The sequence below is a fragment of the Manduca sexta genome, chromosome 23, assembly GCF_014839805.1.
Source record: "Manduca sexta isolate Smith_Timp_Sample1 chromosome 23, JHU_Msex_v1.0, whole genome shotgun sequence".
NCBI lineage: Eukaryota > Metazoa > Arthropoda > Insecta > Lepidoptera > Sphingidae > Manduca > Manduca sexta.
Genome location: NC_051137.1, coordinates 3,469,541 through 3,489,563, shown reverse-complemented (window position 1 = coordinate 3,489,563; position 20,023 = coordinate 3,469,541). Strand labels below are relative to the sequence as shown.

The 20,023-nt window shown below is 32.6% G+C and overlaps 1 protein-coding gene across 2 annotated transcripts in view; it reads right to left on the bottom strand.

The window, feature by feature from the left end:
- The window catches only part of LOC115448112 (calcium/calmodulin-dependent 3',5'-cyclic nucleotide phosphodiesterase 1), a 302,717-nt gene extending 289,131 nt beyond the window's left edge, over positions 1–13,586 (bottom strand). The window contains exon 1 of one of the 2 annotated variants that reach the window (XM_037441797.1): positions 13,431–13,586. The gene's annotated coding sequence lies outside the window, so the exon portion shown is untranslated. The remainder of the gene's footprint in view (positions 1–13,430) is intronic. The other variant, XM_037441799.1, reaches the window with a different exon arrangement.
- Between the last annotated feature and the right edge of the window lie 6,437 nt (positions 13,587–20,023).

Genomic DNA, 20,023 nt, shown 5'->3' with positions numbered 1-20,023 from the left:
TGGGTTTTGGAAAATGTCTGACTGAAACTTAAAGGTTATGCCTGTTTTGTGACAACGGTTTGATGTTAATAAATGGTTTTAGAATTTTTATAATCCAAATAACGAAAAGATTGGCAACTTAGTACTTCTAATAATAGCTGAATTATAAGTTACCCAGACCGAACACCTAATGAAGGAGACAGATAAGTTAAAACATTTATGTTACTCTAACCGCATCTCTAATGCGGCACACCTACCGCTAGCAAAAATCACACTGAAACTTCCTATATTATATTTTTCCATATATATCAGATACCTAATGCATAGAAAAAAATATATTGAAATCAAATAAGCCGCGTAAATTTGGTCTAAATACTCCACTGATTTACATACAATTATGTTTTTCGGTAGCTTGTTTTTGTTTGAAACGTGAACTGTTTGCATTATGCGAATTATTTGTACGTTCTATATAAAGTACTAGCTTTTTGCCTCAAAATCCGCGCAGTCCTTCTGCGTAGAATTCTAACCAAAGCTTTATGGTAAATTGCGAATATCTTAACACTAGCTTTTGCGCGCGGCTCCGCCCGCGTTGTAAAGTTTTTCAGGCTAAAGTTTTCCATTATAAAAGTAGTAGTTTCCCGGGAGCCTATGTTCTTCCCAGGGTTTCAAACTGTCTCCATACAAAATTTCATCTTAATACGTTGGGTAGTTTTTGAGTTTAAGACGTTCAGGCAGACGGATGCAGCGGGGGACTTTGTTTTATAATATATTTTTATAGAACTTTTTAAGAGGAACAATCCCGTCATACATCATTGTTGCATAACTTTAACCGTTTACGCAGCGCACGCAACGGAAGCTCTCAAAACTAATAAATTGTCCCCGTATTTGCAACATATTTCATTACTGCTCCGCTCCTATTGGTCATAGCGTGATGATATACAGCCTATAGCACCCCACAAATAAAGGGCTATCCAACACAAAACGAATTTTTCAGTTCAAACTGGTAGTTCCTGAGATCAGCCATTACTGCTCCGCTCCTATTGGGTATAGCGTGATGATATATAGCCTATAGCACTCCACGAACAAAAGGCTATCCAACGCAAAAAGAATTTTTCAGTTTGGACCGGTAGTTCCTGAGATCAGCCATTACTGTTCCGCTCCTATTGGGTATAGCGTGATGATATATAGCCTATAGCAATCCACGAACAAAGGGCTATCCAACGCAAAAGAATTTTTCAGTTTGGACTGGTAGTTCCTGAGATTAGCCATTCCTGCTCCGCTCCTATTGGGTATAGCGTGACGATATATAGCCTATAGCACTCCACGAACAAAGGGCTATCCAATGCAAAAAGAATTTTTCCGTTTGGACTGGTAGTTCCTGAGATTAGCGCGTTCAAACAAACAAACAAACAAACTCTTCAGCTTTATATAATAGTATAGATTACGATTATCCCCGCATCTAATTTATTGAAATAAAGCCTATATTCTGTTACAATTATTAATCAGACCACATATGATAACTTTATGAAAATCTATTCAGTATTTTCGGAGATTTAAGCTAACAAACAAAAAGATTGACAGAAATTCTAAAATATTATTTGTATTTAATTATTCTTGTTTAATCATCATGTTTCTTATTATTTTATTTCTATATATAAACACCGAAAATAACAGAATTGATTCTATTATTTTATTGTTAGCTTTGGCCTACGAATCCGCCTGCGTGAAAGTTTTCCCGAGATAGTTATTATCCCGTGATAAAATGTAGTCTATAGGACTTAGAGATAATATAGCTTCTTATTCGTGAAAATAAATCAAAATCGGTTACGTAATTCCTGAGACAATTTAAAACAAACACACATTTCAGCTTTATTTTTATATAGATGGATATAGATAAAGCAGAGTATAATTAAAATGATCCTTGTACTTCCTACATCGTTACCTCGCAGTGAGAATTTCGATTACTTCATTTATCTTGACGATGAAATTGTTTATCATTATGTTACGGAGTAAGTGGTAGAAGAGATATTATTAGTGAATAAATCATTTTATCATCGTGTATGAATATTTTTCCAGATAAAAAGTAGCCTATGTCCTTCCTTCCCAGGGTCTTAAAATATCTCCATACCAAATTTCATCAAAATCCATTGGATAGTTTTTGAGTTTATCGTATTCAGATAGGCAGACAGATGTGGCGGTGTACTTTGTTTTAAAATATATTTTTTACAACTTTTTAAGTGGAACAATTTCGTTCTCCATGATTGTTGCGTGAGCGCCCTGTAAGCGTATTTGGAACTAAAATGCGGCCTAACATTACTTTCGTGTAAACTTCGAATTGCCATCGAACGTGTGTCAAATGCGTGGGAATCGTTTTTTTTTTACGTATTAATTAGCTGACCCGACAGACATTGTCCTGTCTTAACTATGAATGCCCGCGCGCATTTTGTCAACCTCTGACAGTTATTTCAAACAAATGACAGTTATGTAAAATTAATATTGTCGTTAAGTTCAACTTCCTTAATATTTCCTTTTATAAGAACCATCTCCTGACAATAATTTACACAACAGAAAAAAGATTTAACGAAATTGTTCCATCCGTGCATTCGTGATGCGTTGACCAAAGGAAATAGATATTCATGTATATTTATATATACAGAAATTCGTAAGCGTTAACTTAATCGATACGAATACCCGACGCAATTCTTATTATTCGTGCTAGAAGTATATATCTACCTAGTAAAACTACAGTTCCTAAAGATATATTTCCCAGTTCATCCCATACAATCCGCATAGAACGACAAATGGCCTGTATCCACAAAAGCTTTGCGTGTTTCCATGAAACTAACCGAGCTGAAATCCCGCCACTTTTTATACATGGTACGTCGACCCGTCGTGTGATACGCTTGCGGAACTATTGTTATACAGTGTCATTTTGTCATCGCGTTACTTAATGAAACCATAAACTTATCTCCTTATAAATAACACTTAAAACTAAGTTACTTCAGCCGTAGACGTAAAATATAAAAGTGCAAGTTTCGAATGAAATAAATATTAATAAAGAGTAATTTTAATTTTACGCACTAAAAACACTACTAATACTCTAAGAAAATTCGTTGCAGTGGCAACATCATACTTTCAGGTCAGGATTAGTCAAGTCAATTATTATTGACGGAATCTAAATTTAAATGTATACAATTTTGCGGGTTCAAAGAAATAATTTCATTTCACCCTACGCTGCGAGATTATATGAGTTGAAAATACATATTATATAGTGTGAAACAAGTTTATTTTTTCATTTATTTTATGTATTATATTGGGCTTCTGTGTAAATATATGTCTATTTGGCCTTCATGGAGAAAAGAGTCGTAAAAAAAATATTTTATTGTAAAAAAACTGAATACAAAATACCTGATCCCAAATACCTATTAAATTACACGAATATAAACAATAATGACAATTGCTCAACTCAAAAACATTATTTAAATCTCATTAAAATTTAAAACATTCTTATGTGAATTTAGGTCATTACGGGCATATCTTTGTTGGAACAGACCCATCTGCCTTTGTATTCCAGCTTTCAGACCTCATATAAAGAAACCGCATCCTTTGAAATTTCTACTTACATTATTTTTGTCACTTCCCTCTTATTTTTAAGTACAAAAGGCGGCAATTCGTTTATGTTGTTTCTTAATAATTAAAATATTTTTCATTCATAAACAATGTACAGAAAAGTGATATTATAATTTTCATAAAATATTCTTTACATTTTTTTTTATATCTATACTATTATATAAAGCTGATGAATTGGTTTGTTTAAATGCACTATTGTCAGGAACTATTAGTTTGAAGTGAAAAATATTTGCCGCGGCCTTAGGTACACAGTCCAGTGTGTATACCTCATGGTTACCAAATACATATTGGGGCCTTTAAGAGCCCCGCAAACATTTCGCCTTCTCCACTTCTCCCATTCTAAAGAGGGTTCCCATTCTACCTCCACTGTTCACCCCCAATTATTCCCTACCAACTCTCCTCTGGGACGGAACTGGAATTCCAGTATCCCATTCGCCGGTGCAGATTACAGGGCCCCAAAAAAAACCTCTTACTATCATGGAATCTGTTCATTCACTCGTCTATAAAAATACGTCGACTTACTTATCTATTTTGTCTTTCATAGATAACTTTAGTAATTTTGCCTATATTATGTTATTCAAGTGGTGAGATTATTATATAAGTAGTTTTTTTGGGTTTAGTCATCGCTAAAACGAAAATATATGGGTTCGATATCCGTAAAGAGAAATACGTGTACATTTTTATTTCATGAAATTTTCTGTTATAATACGGTATAAATATACAATTTTTCATAACGAGAAGTATAAAAATATTCAAAATAACTTCTGATCAAGAGATCTTTTTTATTTATAATATTGTAATAGTATCTATTTTCCATTGCGTACAGTCGAAACTCGAAAAGCATTTAAGAGGATATTCTTCGTGAAACAACAAAGCGGATTGGAGCGGTTTTAGTTAGATCTGTTGTATGCCAGAGGCCTACTGGGTTGATAGTACAATTGCTTGTCTATTTTTAACCGACTTAAAAAAGAGGAGGTGTTCAATTTGCGTGAACAATTTAAAAAGAAATATTTGAAAATCCAATTCACAATATCTTGACTTACAATTACGTTGACATAACATGAGATGATACTTTTTCATTATTAAAAACAGAAAAAGGTTCCGTTAAAATCCATACATTCCTTTGTTGAATTTGAGTTATTCCCGCGGGATAACACAAAATGGGATCGTTATCGGAACCAACTCCGCCACAATACAAAGACATTATCACAAGTTCTCTTTATTTCAAGTTTTGGCTCTTGTCAATTTTATTACAGGAATTCTAAGGGACTAATGATAAGTCATTAGTCCCTTAGAATTCCTGTAATAAAATTATTCAGTTCTTAGATGATGGTCCTATGACCATTTCGCACATAACCGACAAAAATGATTTAAAGTCGAATATATTTTTATAACAGCTTTCATCGTTGTTATTATTTGTTAAAATATCTGTCATATAACACAAATACTCCTTATTATAGCCATTTTTAAATAAATAAAAAAAAACACATTGATGCAATTTTCGTATATCTATGTTGTCATAATACATCGCGAGGTATAGTTTGCTCATTAAATGTGTTTACATGGGAGAGTAAATAGGACTTTCAAAAACCCTCTTGGAAACACCGTCACTTGTGTAAAGCACCACTGTCAAATCTTAATACTTAATAAGAAATGAATGAAGATTATTTATATTTAATATTTGGAAATCATACCACAAACTGTGATTGATTCATCTGTCCTTCCTTTTTAACCTTAGTTATGGTTAGACGAGACAGACTTAAAAGATATATTCATATTAAATATATAATAGTATATAAATATAAGTGTAAATATCAAAATCTTTTAGTTGAACTATAAACCAATCATGACAGTACTACAGATAAGAGTGTTGCCAGTATCGTATTTAAAAAAAAAATGCTATGTAAACACTTTTTAATCCACAGACTATACAGAACCGATCGGTTGGTTGATGATTTATTTGTGATATTATCGTTGTGATATACGTGGTAGAATTATTTTATTTTTGATGAAATTTGGTATAGTACTTAATAATATGACACCGATCTGTTACAATAATAAAATGTAAAAAATATGCCATATAAAAATGTCTGAGTTATGTATTCAATAGTTTGGAATTAACTTGTGCTATTTAATCAATAGATTTCGATTCAAATTTCTTTATAATTTATGTAATATTTTGCATTACATAATACATCCATAAAATCACCAATCTTCCGCGCAAAATGTGAACAAGTCGCACGTTTCGTACAAAGAAAATAAAACCAAACCAATCACTTCCTAAAGCCGTAACTTTCTGAACAGTCTTTCACCGGCAGAGTTGCGTTAAATCAATAAAAAAACTCGTACCAAGCCATTAATCATTGCGATTATTACGACAGGTCGGAGGCGGTGTAAAATACTTTTACGAAATTAAAGTTCCACACGTGACGTGATTTTAAAATGCTTGATTTTAGAAGTTGGCCTGTTCAAGTGTCCTTATATTCAACTGTGTACCCATTTATAAGAAAAATAGGTAAACTTATGTTGCAAAGAGTTTGTAATACGAGTTTGTAGGGTGTAATGAATGAGATTCGCAAACTGCTCGCCTAATGGCTACCCTGATGACTGCCATCAACAATAACAAAATTATTCGGTTCAAATATTGGTACCCATAACACAAGTTAAATCTTATCTTGGGTACCAGTGTTCAATATAACTACTACTACATATTTTTGTTATATGTGCATTTTATAACTGAGCATATAAATGGTAAGTGGTGTCTGTTACATACTATGTTTTTGTTGGAAATTAATAAAATAAAAATAAAAAAAATAAAAAAAATTGACTGCCTCGGTGGCGTAGTTATAATGAGTACGACTATGGCTTGTGGTACTGGGTTCGAATTCCGGGTCGGGACAAAAAAAAATTGGGCGGGTTATTCCATCTTAAAAATTACTTAGTCGCGACTCGGAGTTAGGAAGTTGGTGATGTGAAACCTCTGTGCCTCGGAAAATCCGTAAAAGCCGTTGGTCCTGCGCCTCATCTCTTTCCGGTCATGTCGGATTGCCGTCTCACCCAACTATGAGAGTGAAGGAACAGAGAGTGCAACTGTGTATTGCGCACACACTTTTGCACTATAATATCTCCTGCTAGCTGATCTCCGTTGCGAGTTGCTACTGTGGCTTAAATTCGGCTACGAGGGATTCATTCAAATGTATACAAAAGAATTTCGTTTATAACGACAATTGGATATAACTTTCAGATTAGATGGTTTCTTTAATGACGTATAATCGGTTTTCAATGTAAAAAATTACAGAGTTTACTTTAAAGAAAAGTTTTCATCACCAAAAAAAGAAATGAAATTAAAAACAATTAGCTGGTTTACTATTACAAAGTCCTATGGTAATTATGACTTACGCTGTTAGATTACAAATTCCATTTGGGTAAAAATTTTAAAAGACATTAATTTAATGATCAAGAGTTGCCTCTTTATTTATCTTTCGCGATTAGTAGTCATTTTCATTGAATATTATACATTTAATTATTTTTGCACTTGAATTATAACGTAGAAACTTGTAATACAGAGTTAGCGGATCTTATTAATATAAATCTACTTACTAATATTTGACAAATTATAGTATGTGTTGCATTCTCAAGTACAGACATATATCCGTCTCGGAAAGGAGAAAATTGTGACGAATACAAGCTTAGAATACGAATACCACATCAATCTTCCTATGTAAATATAATAGTCGACAATACCATGACGTAATATTACGTCAGGCATGTTTTGTGACGTCACTGCATTCCTTAATAGCGTTTATGATAGCCTTGTACTGAGGCGCGAAGAGCCGCATAGGAAATAGCTCTTGGCCGAATATACAAGGCCACGAAAATAGGACGGATTTTTAAACCTAAAAGATGTACAAAATAGTAGAGGTAAGGTGTGCTATATTTTTACATTTGTAGCCAGTGTAACTACTGGACATGATAAGACTAAACATCTCATGTATTAGGATGGCGAGCGCAGTGGAATACCGAATAATACTTTGTAATTCAAGGTGTTGGATGGTGTTTTTACTGTTTATGGGCGGTCGTATCGCTTACCATCAGGCGAACGGCAAGCTCGTCTCGTCATTCATAGCAATAAAAAAAAAAACGTAGGAAGTCTTTATGTTATAAAAATAGAATAGGTATCTTTTGACGTAGGTAATCTCCTTTTTTGAGAAGATTTATTTTTCAAAGAAATACTCAAAAGGAAGGCTGCTTTGTGGAGTCAGTTATTAGATATTGGAATAGACTTCATTCATCTCACACCGAAGTTCTTATTATGTCTTTTAATATAAATTGCAGATATTTTTGCTTGCGTGTTTAGTTATTGATGTAAGAAACTGCTGAACTTATTTTGAAGGAATTTAATTCTTAGGTAGGGGAAATTGAGATTGAGAGTTATCTATCTTGTTTATATATTGTATCGCATTTTTTACTCAGGCTAGGTATCGACACAGAGATGTATTTTTTTTCAAAAAATATTTTTTTCTCGAATTCTTTACCTAAGGTATACTTTTAAAACTCACACCTTGAGGTAAACTGTTAGTGTTTTCAATTTTATGAAGAAAATATGTCTCCATCATAAAGTCAGTAACCCAAAAATCTTTGTTTTCCTATACGAAACGTATTGACTTAGATGAAGTCATCAATCATCTCTAATGCTCCCTTGTCGCATTCGATTGACGCTCGCAATATTATGTAACTTGTTTTACTCGCCGAAAAATGAATAAACATCTAAGACTGTTGGCTTCTGATTCTATAGAAAGTAGGAATAAATAAATGTTTCCTTTATCAATATTGGAGATTAATTAAAACAGCTTATTCTTACTTCGTTAACATAGTTAAGTGTCTGGATTATAATAAAAAGCCGCAAAAGGTACACTTAGCATCTCACTATAAAGAAAGACAAATATGAGTATTATTTTTAAAAGTTACTGATCCTGAAATTAGAAAAAAATCGCTTTTCATCCCACCGTATCATGAAACACGAAGAACTTACACACATACGTTTCCCAATACTCACCTTCGCCAAAACAATATTTTTTAATTACTAAATCAAAATTAATCTATTCGATCAAAGAATTCCGACTGCGCAGTAAGAAAACCTTGCAGAAGTTTGTATTAGCCGCATAAACTTACTATTACCACTTCATAGAAACTGGGAATATTACCGTAAATTTTGCAGTGCATGTAAACACGGACCAAAAATAGACATCTATTTTTATATAAACAGATTGCTTGATAGAACGTACGTGTTGATGGAAACTTGAGTGATGGATACGAAACATCGGTTGCGGTTTCCGTGACTACTGTGCCGATTACGAATAATCGATTTCGGAATCCTTTCTGCGGAGTTGGTTTGGTTGGTATCGATTTTGAATTCGATTGACGATGTTTCATTGAATTATTAAAGTTGTGTTGATATTATTATCGATTTAATTGTCATTTTAATTAAAGTTTCTTATAATGCTCGCCATACATTTATCCATATAATATAAGTAAGCTTTAATCGAATAATCGATGTTATTGTAATATTAATCGAAAATCAGAACACAGTTGTAACTTTGATTACATACAAACGAGTTAAGCAAGATAACACACTAAGTGCGTCGTTATCGGGTCGTCGATTAATATATGAAGTACTTATGTTTGTGTTGGGTAAAGCGAAATAAGTTTTGCGTGTTAGATATTATGTTCCAAAGTAGTTTAACATAATATTGTAATCATAATTACTTATTCGATTTTAAAATTTTGAATTAACGAAGTATTTTTTTATAATTAATTTTAATTTCTGCTTTATTTCGCTTTGGCTTTATTATTTGGCTTAACATATGTTAAGCCAAATAATTTAAAAAAATATTAAATCATTGTATACAGAAATAAATCTACCTATTTTTTATATGTCTGTATGTATGTACACGCATCGTGCAAAAACTATTGCGTAGAATTGAATGTAATTTTCACCGATGTATTACTGGTCTAATTTAAAATATAGGCTCAATTTTTTTCCCGAGAAATATGAAGCTATACTTTTATTGCGGAAAAACTTTTACGTAAGCGGAGCCGTGAGCAAAAACTAGTTATTTCATAAGCCTCTACTATCAATAATAAAATTGTGATAACCATTTCTTATTAAATTAGAATGAATGAAATGAAATTTAACAGTATATTTACTAAAAACTGATCAACTGATCAATAAATTGTATTTTCGTCATACATCAGTGGTGAAGCGTCCATACAACTAGATTCCTACCGGCTTCCCTTTTAGGTGTATTTACTTTCGTCTTAGTTTTTGTTTCCTGTTAAATTGCCCGCGATATGTTAACTATGGCTATTTTTTCTCGGATTACCTTTTGAAAAATCTTTCACCTCTGTTATACATTTGTACCGCCATAATAAAGAATACCTATTTGTCATATATGACTGAATACATCACTACGTGACACACGAAATGCGTATTAAAGTAATTACTTTAATGACACGCCAATTCTCCCGAATGCTTGAACTGTATTTGAAAGGCCGCCAATTTTTAAAATTATGTAACAATTTTGAATTCAATTACAATTCTGTTTTCAAGAGTACCTATCTACTTTGAATATCTATATATATAAAAATGAATCCCTATTTCCCTTGATCACGCCATCACGCGTGAACGGCTGGACCGATTTCACTATTTTTATTTGTTGTGTTTGTTATTGTCAGAAGAAGGCTCTTATGAAAGAAAAAAATCAAAAAATTGCGCGGAAAAATAGAAAATGTAAGAAAACTTAACGAAAATATTAATTTTATACAACTGTTAATTGTTTTAATTAACTGTCAGCGATGGATAGAATGCATGCTGCGAATTCATAGTTAAGACGGGACAACGTCTGTCGGGTCAGCTAGTCGGTTTATATTTGTCTATATACAAGTGGCGAAGGGTGCCATTTTCAAAAAGGTAACCCGACGCAACATTAAGGTACTACTAATATGCGTTGCGCAAATCGTTTCAATGAAAATTTTATTTTACATAAATTACAAAAGGGAAGCCGACAGAAATCGGGTTATCTGAACCCTTCACCACTGCTATATACAATACTCGCTTTTGCCCGCAGTTCCGGTCGCGTTAATTTTTTGCAGGATAAATATTTCCCGGCATAAAAAGCCTCTAAAGTAATGTAGCGTCTGTAAGCTATAAGTAAAAAAATAAATAAAAATCAGTTTAGTAGGCGTGATGTGCCATTATTTTCTTATTTAAAAGTGTCTTTTTAAGTAAGTAAGCACCACGATTGCCCATGATAAGTGTCAATATAAATTCAATGTCTGCATAATACTGGAATGCTCTCTTCCAGAGATATTGAATCTCATAATGCCCAATTATTGTGGCTACAATGTCTTCCAAATTAATCAAAAGGTTTGTTCCATCTTCTAATGGCTTGCAGGAAAACATTTGGAGAATGTTCTATAAGTGAGAAATCCATTAAAAATATAATAGCTTCCTCTTAATAATTGTAATAATTATTTCCATATGAAAGACTTTTTAACCTATCTAAAAAAGTGTATTTTAACTTTCAATTCTAATATTCACGTGAAATAATTGTAGCTTATTTTCAAAATATGCATTGTTACAAGTTTGTTTTGACTTAATTGCATGCTTATTATATATTTCATTAATAGTTATGTATATACTTTTGTTCAATTAATCGAATTAACTAAATAATAATTTCCTCTTTGCCCTCACTTGGATGAAAATTTGTGATTGGACCCATTTTACGTTGAAAATTGGCGACGCCCATATATATATTTATTTAGCTTAATTCTCCTACTAGAAGCATTAAATTTTAAGTAATACTTCAACTTTAAACAACTTAAATATAATAATCAATGCATTATAGTTTAATTTTATAAATGCGCACAGTCATAAAATACAAGGAGACAATCATGTTATTGGGATATTACTCGATTTCTAATAAACCATCTTAAAATTTTCATCAATTATAATAATATAAGAGTGCCTTGGTGGCGTAGTTGTATGTTTGTTTGCGGTACAACATCGTTGCAAAGTCCTGGGTTCGAATACCAGGTCGGGAAAGTCGAAATTGGGCTTTTCTCTCCTATATAATCAACTCGGAATCTGGAATTTGTGCCTGATATAGCGATAGGCTCGACTCTTATCCCATTATTGGAGGGAATATAGGGGCGAAAAGTCCTGGTTGCATTTCTGCCTATCCCTTCGGGTATAAAAGCGCGATATCAGTGTAATAATATGAATGTTGATAGAATCAAACTACCTATCTTACTAATAAATGATAATATGTGAACATATTTATAAAAAGTCGACTCAAATACCATTAAACGCCAAGGGTTAAAATATACTATGTCCTGAATTTACTAAAAGTCGCATAGATTTTTTTAATACTTAATACTATGCTTTCTTACAAATATTATGAATGATTTATTTGCTTTATAAGGTAACAACGATTAAACTTTACCGACACGACATGCGGTTAAATTAATGGTTTCAATAAATAACTCAGTATTGTGTCAGTAATATGGAACACGAAGATCTAAAAGCACAACTAATACAACGTTAAATAGCTTGAGATTTATAGTTGGAGTCAAAAAACAAAAAATTTTTAGGCATAGTTTGTGGTCATTTTAGAAGTATTTTTGTATTATGTTTACACAAATGTTCGATATTGAAATAAAACTATTTAAAGGATTGTATAGCGGTCACTATATTATTATTTTCTCCCAACATTTCGAAGACTTTACAGCCTTCTCGGACACAGACTGAAAATAACCACGATAAAATATTTTAAATAGTTTTATTTCAATTATTTTTTTTGCTAAATATTTATGAAATCATTATTATCAAATCAATAATTATAATCGGTCGTTTTTTTTGCTTAGACTTAAGTTATAAGCTAGGTTAAGCATCCTCAAGATGCGATATCAGGTTCTCAATATCAAATAAGCTAGTAAGTGTTTATTGTAATCTTATATTGTTAGATCTGATGGGAACTTAAACCCTTCATATAACTCTTAGAGGGTTGGATTTCTGTAACTCTTTTTCGTATTACAGGCCTATATCATATTACGATGGCTCTTATATTACGAGTTCTTAGGTTGAAGGTAATTATTTTTATCATAAGTGCATGAATATGTGTTTTATTGTTACATAAATATTTTTTTCCAAAAATATTTATTATTGGCAGAATTAAATTATTATTGAAAATTAATATATTCTTAAAATTGTTAAAATATATCAATTGTGTTCCATTGTTTTATATTCCCCGTTAATTTTTTTTATTTTTTATAATTATAAAATAATTATCAGTTATTAAGTCGAGAATTAAAATAATTGATGTACAAAGTATTATTCAATCAATTTAATTTTGCTTAAAACAAAAAATAATGCTATAAATAACAACTGCGTTTTAAACGATTTTAAAAGTAATGAGTCTAATTATTCTTTATCGTTTTCAATATAAAATAACATCATCTTAACAGCAAGAAACTAATAGCATACTAAACTTTTTATAAAGATGCTCTGGACATTTAATATTTATTCGAAACTAAAACAACTTTACAACCTTATGAAAGTTGTTATATTTACTTTAGAAATTTATATAGAACACGTGCCTAATATAAACAAATTTTATTTAATAAACGAATTGTTAACATCGATAAATTTTGTATATACCTGGGATAAAGCCGAATAAATTTCCATAATGTATTAATAACTTAAGGATTTACGAAAGCAGTTTCCTTTATAAATAAAAAAAAAAAACAAACCAATCACAAACCTTCACATTTTCTGTCACATTCACAATTCAAATTTAGAATTCACTACACCGTACACCGAAGGACTTTACGTAACAACGAGCGCGAAGATTCGTGCTCGCGCTCAAACGATAACCGCGCGTCTGGCGTTTTCTCCCGCCGACCCCTTCGTTCCAACTGCATTGCGCCCGAGGCACATCACTAGTGGCATTAGTAAAACATTCAGATAGTGAAGTCGACGACTCGTTTCGACTAATGGTCGAGATTTGAGTGGCGGTATAACAGCAAGTTTTTATTGCCATCATTCGGCTCTCCCGCCTTTTGTGGTAATTTAATCGTTTCCTGGATAGCTTTGTTTAAGGCCGAGTTTTTGCGAAACTTAGCCTTAATGAAGACGTCAGTTTATTGCTGAAATATTTTCGTAGCAGTGGGAGTTTTTTGGCGTCGATTTCAGGTCCAATGAGGTAGCTTTTTAGTTATAAAAACTAGGTTAAGGTTGACATGGGTAAGGACTGTGGTTTTGTCTTTTGTTATTTTGAACTTAATGGAAATAGGCAAGAATTGGGCCTATATGTATTTTAATGATCAAGTCTTCGCAGAATATTTAAATCCTCATCATCAGCCGCAGGATGTCCACTGCTGAAAATGGACCTGCCCTAAAAATTTCCAGGTCGACCAATAGGTCGACCAATCGACTCCAATAGGAGTCAACTGGCATCCAGCGACCTCCACCTCGTGGGTGGACGTCCGACGTTGCGCTTGCCAGTTCGTGACCTCCACTTTAGAACCTTCGTACCTCATCGGCCATTAATTATTAAAATATAAAATGTTATTCCAATATAATTTATTTCCTCGATCTCAATACGTATTTAAACCATAATATTTTATTTTTGTATTTGTTGCAGGTATATTTTCAAAGTGACATTACAATGACACTATAACCAGGCAATCTACCGTTTAATTATAATTTGATTAGTTAATTGTAATATCATGGCTTTATATATCTGCGACATATATAAATTATAATTAACTGCGTATAACGGAACACAACACCATTAGTCATTATAACTCTTATTTACCTATCCGTCAATCTGGATTCAGTCGCGAGTGCACTCTGAAACTTGATACACAGGCAAATACACCCATTATCTGCTCATCTGATTGATCGTAATCTGTCAAATCTGAAATGGCAAAGTTTTAGAAACTTTCCTTTTCCCGGGTAACGTTACAGTTCTGGGAGTTAGCTTGTTCAAGTCTTATTACTCAAGCCCTATATTAACTATGTATAAACAAACTGTGATTTTATAGTCCTTTTGGACCCAACATGTGGTTACTTAGAACAATTGGTAGGACCAAATAAAATAGTGAATTAATTGTACTGTTGATAAATAAATAAATAGTTTTTGATAATATTTATATTAACACACTTGGCAAAAAGTGGGTGCCCTAGCTGCGCCTCTGCATACCCCTTCGGGGATAAATGCGTGATGTGTGTGTAACATCAGTAGGCACATCCATCATTTAACATCTTTATTGTTAAGGCACACGTCGATCGAATGACGTCATGATCGATTATTCTTACAAAGAATTTTATAAAATCATATTAATTATCATATACATAAGCTCTAGATTAGTATTTTGATGGAGAGGGTGTTTGTATCAATTTGACTGAAATGTTCGTGTTATTTTCACTTATATATTCTGATGCGGTATTTCCGGGCATATATCAGTTGATTCTGAAGGAAGAAATTAGTTATGTTTTGATACTTGCACGAAAAAGTGACCCCACAGCACATGAAGGTAAGTGGAGTGGGGTCCAATAGAATATCGACTGACGAGAGATGATTACTCTTCAGCAGTCGACACAATTATGCCGGCCTGTTGGATCCGGATGTACACACCTTGATCCAGAAACGCGACAAACCTACGTGGGCTACTATGTCGGGTTTTAACACCTTGTGTACGGTGGTCGCTATCCGGGCCGTTATAAAATATATCCCACAACCAGACAGTTGATGGGATTTCTAATGTTTTTGCTCAGTATCAGCCCAGTTTTGATTTTGTGTCCATTATGATTACAGACTCGGCTCTATCATATCATGGGACGGAACATACACGGGGAAAAGTCATGGTTGCATCTCTACTTGCCCCATCGGAGATAAAAGGGGCGATGTGTGTGTAACTAAATAATGTTCTATGAAAAGTTATGTACTTATCAGTGCTAGCAAATAATTTAATATGTAAAATAATTAATGTACAAAGGACAATGCCCAAAACCAGGCTATCTTTGCGACACTTATGCGTCTTAACCAAATATGGATGAAAAATCATAATTTTATTTATTATTTTATTTGTATTTATTTCAGTCGAAAGCAAATGGGGGTTTTAAAGATATGAAAAAAAAAGTTGTTTAATTGTTGCAAATGAAACACCGGATAATTGACTGCCAATATAGCGAATTGATACCAATTTATAACTAATTCCCTTTTTAATTGGAATAAAAAAGTAAATATGCACAATAAATGTGCTTTTACTTGAATCTATAATATATAGACTAAATATATTATTCATTAAACAAAAATATTGTTATAAAAATATATATTTTACTTAATAATTATGATCAAACTTCAAATAGCTGGTAAAAAAAGATAAAATATTAATCTTTCCAAAAACAAACAAATGGCGTTTTGTACTTGCATTGACAGGAATACTAAAGTCAGCTAAAACATAGCTGGACTTTATTATTAATTAATGAATATATGGGTACAGATTTTTAATACACTGGCAACTGAAATTAATGACACATTGACACTTCAGATTTGTTTAAATGAAAATATTTCATTATTAAAATATTTTACTCAAGATCGGAGTGTTTTTCTTATGTATTTAAATGTTGAGTCGAGAAATCCTCTGTTAAGAAACAAGGTGTATAGTGTGTGTGTGGAATTTTTGAGACGAAAGGCTTTTAGTTAGCAACACAATGTCGTCCAGAGCCTAGACCCAGGACAGTTAATCGAAACGACATATCCCGGCGGTGTATTAACTGCACCTTTGCGATGCCACAGCAACGACTAGTATATTTCTTGGAGCTGTCCAGTTTGTAAGTTATGTAAATTATTATTAACATACCCACAGTGTGGGAAAAATCTTTCAAAAGCTATAGAAAACAGTTTAATAATAATAATAATCGGAACATGTTTTATGAACCTCTACATTACTTATATTTTTTAGGTTTCAAAGCTCGAATCAGTTTGTGCTGCCTGCTGGAGATAAGCTAATAGAGAGGTTCACTGACAACAACAACATGGCATGACCCGATCAGCGTTGCACGAAGTCATCCATTCACTTCAGCAGTATATGAGCGTGCTGCGGCTACATCAAGTTCTTGTTTGTTTTTTGGGAAGCCAAGAAAAAATACCTCTGTCAAAAATACACATATATATAAAAATATACATTGGATTTCGTATTATAGCTTCTTTTATTTTTCTTTTCCTATGATAAGTAATGATTAGCCCAATGAAGCTGTGAAGTGAGTTCTTGGGTTCGATTTCCAATAGGCCAAGCAACATTTTATCTCGCTGTTTCTAACATGAGTTGCCTGGGATCGGAATCCTCCAAAGAGGTTTGGCGTCAGGCATGCGACCGGTCATAAAAACTAAGCTGAATATATTCTACAATATGTGTTGACACCATATTGGAGAGAGATAATGGTAGATGAAAATGACGATTAAGTAATCCATGTAATAGAATAAGTCGTAAGTCAAAAAATATGTACAGAAAAGGTCAGGTAGCATATGCTCTGGTAGAAAAACTAATATATTGCCATACTATCTTAAAAGTTTTATTGGGGTTTCGCCTTATCAGATATGTTATCAGTTTCTTATAAGGGCGTTTAAAGCTAAGTAAAAATAATGTCTAATAATTGTTTATAGCAATAACAAGTAGGTACTGCAATATTGAACTTAATTAGGCATGTAGGTACTTTCTACCGTACATTATTGCAGTCCATACTTAACCTCAAAATAACCGAGCTATAAAAATTCTGATTTCTCCGAACTCCCATCGAATATCCAAATGTTTTCAATTTGTGTGAGATTTAGCATATATTCCCCATAGTTTAGTGAAGGTTTTGTACAGACGCAAGCGTAGCCCAACTTTCATATAAAAATGGGCATTCTCCTTTAAAGTAAATTGTATCTTATTTTAATGGCCTTCTACTAACTTAACTATCTTTAGTAATTTCTGTAAGATCTTAGTGAAATCTCTACATAATTACTCATTTAAAATTCAGGACGAACTTGCCCCAATTGTATTAGTCTAGAGAAATTCTGACGTTCAAGACTTGCTCTAATATTTCTTATTACAAATGTTTAAATAATTATATTGTTTTAAATTTTATTGTCAAAGAAATTTAAAAAATTAGGTTCGCGATGGTGAGTGCTCTCTAGGACTGTGAATTGTATTTTTTTATGTATAGCGAAGTGACCACTTGAACTGATGAGCAATGGCATCTGATGGTAAGCGATGTGAAAACCTGTTAGTATCAACTGAAAAAATATGATAATCATCAGTCTGCCAATTATGCCGGCCAATTAGAAGCCGAAGATACACAGGCATTTCGGAACGCGACACACATTTGAGCCATTATAACAGATTTTGGTCAGGTAGAGATCACAATGTGTTGTTTTGGCCTCTACAGCCATCTAAGAAAGTGTCTCTGAACAACCTCCAACTATTGACGCTGTTTAAATCATCTACACTAGATATAACAGGCCAATGATGATGATTATCTGGTGGTTACTATCTTGAAGGCTACAAATATCCTACATGTAAGGTCTACACGGTACTGTAATAAGTCATGACGCCAACACAATTGATGACTTCTTTCATAATTGATGATTTCTGATGTATTTCCAAAGTCAAGGGTCCTACAACAGTAAAATGGGACCACACGGGAAGCACCAGCTTTCAAATAAGAAAAAATCATCAAAATCGATTCACACAGTCAAAAGTTCCGAGGTAACAAACATAAAAAAATACATTCGAATTGAGAACCTCCTCCTTTTTTGAAGTAGGTTAAAAAGATCATAAATATTTACAGATATAAACATCTATTAATAATAAAAGAGTTTGTGACGTATAAGTATTTATTTGTGAACTTGAAATGCTATACAAAGCTAAACTTTGTTCATGCTTCATTAACTTTACGTATTACATTATACCTATGATTTATTGTCCATAGTTATTTAAAACTGGCTTTTGCATGCGGCTCCGTCCGCGTAAAAAAGTTTTTCTGGGCTAAATATCTTCACGGGATTATAAATAGCCTATAGTAGGAATAATGTAGCTTCCTATTAGACAATAACAATAATTAAATGGGTTTAGTAGTTCTTGAGATTGGCGCCTTCAAACAAACAAATAACCATTTTTTTTTATATATATGAATGTATGTAGAAAAATAATAATAATCTTATTCCTTTTTAATCATATTGCGCGTAAGGACGAGTATGAGATTTAATTAAAGTCCATAGAGAAGTATAGAAAAATATATTTTATTATTATATGTCTTACAAACATATTAAATTCGATCGACAAATATTGACTATTGGACAACCACTTGTAAAAATTATGCCAAGCTAAATATCCTTCTGTTGGGAACGGGCCGCTACTACTAAGTAAGTTTAGGCCTTAGACAAACTATCTGGCTTTACTGTGGGTTGGCAGACTTCACACACCTTCGTATTTTTCTTATAGATAATATCTTAGGAATTATAAAGTACTAAGATATCGAATATTTTTCATATACTTTTCTTTGGATATTCGCGATGGTAGATATATCACTATTATTATATATATTCTCATACAACGATTTATATTGTACTAGGTACTAGATTTCGCGTTCCGGACATACTGTGTTCAACTGAATAGTACTGCAATCCATTCAAACTGACTTAAGTATGGTCAATATTGACAGTTTGTCATTGTGTACGGAGTCGCGCTCATGATATAACAAATCGAGTCTAAATGCAAACCTGGATTAGAATAAAAAATATTACTCAAGTAAGTAAATTTATTATTGTATGTTGTTCAAGTAAATAAATAGGTTATAACAGTGACGTTTTGGTTACCATTTTTGTTCAGATTTTGAACAAATAGTTTATATAGACGTACGTGTCTATAGAATATACGTCAATGTTCTCACATAATTTTGGAAGCATCACGCGAACCCTTAACATCAAAAACGAGTGTGTTATATTGCGCAATTGTTCCTGATATTTCATACAGTTATTTCTGAGTGTTTATTTTAATACACTATTAATGTGACCGTAGAATGGATATGTGAGATTGAATAGAATTTCCTGGAATGTTATTGTCTTTGATTAGTTATCATACAATTATTATAAACTATTTTATCTCCACGGTTAAATACTATCGAGGTACTTTGAAGTATTTTGCTGCTATAAATAGTTATATTATTCATCTTGCGTAGGTTCAATAAAGCAATGAAAACAATTATTTTGAGAATAAAATACTTCTCGAACCAAACTCAAGACAGTAGTTAATTTTAGTAATGACATGTTTTTGATACCAAAGAACCTTAACTAACATCATCAGA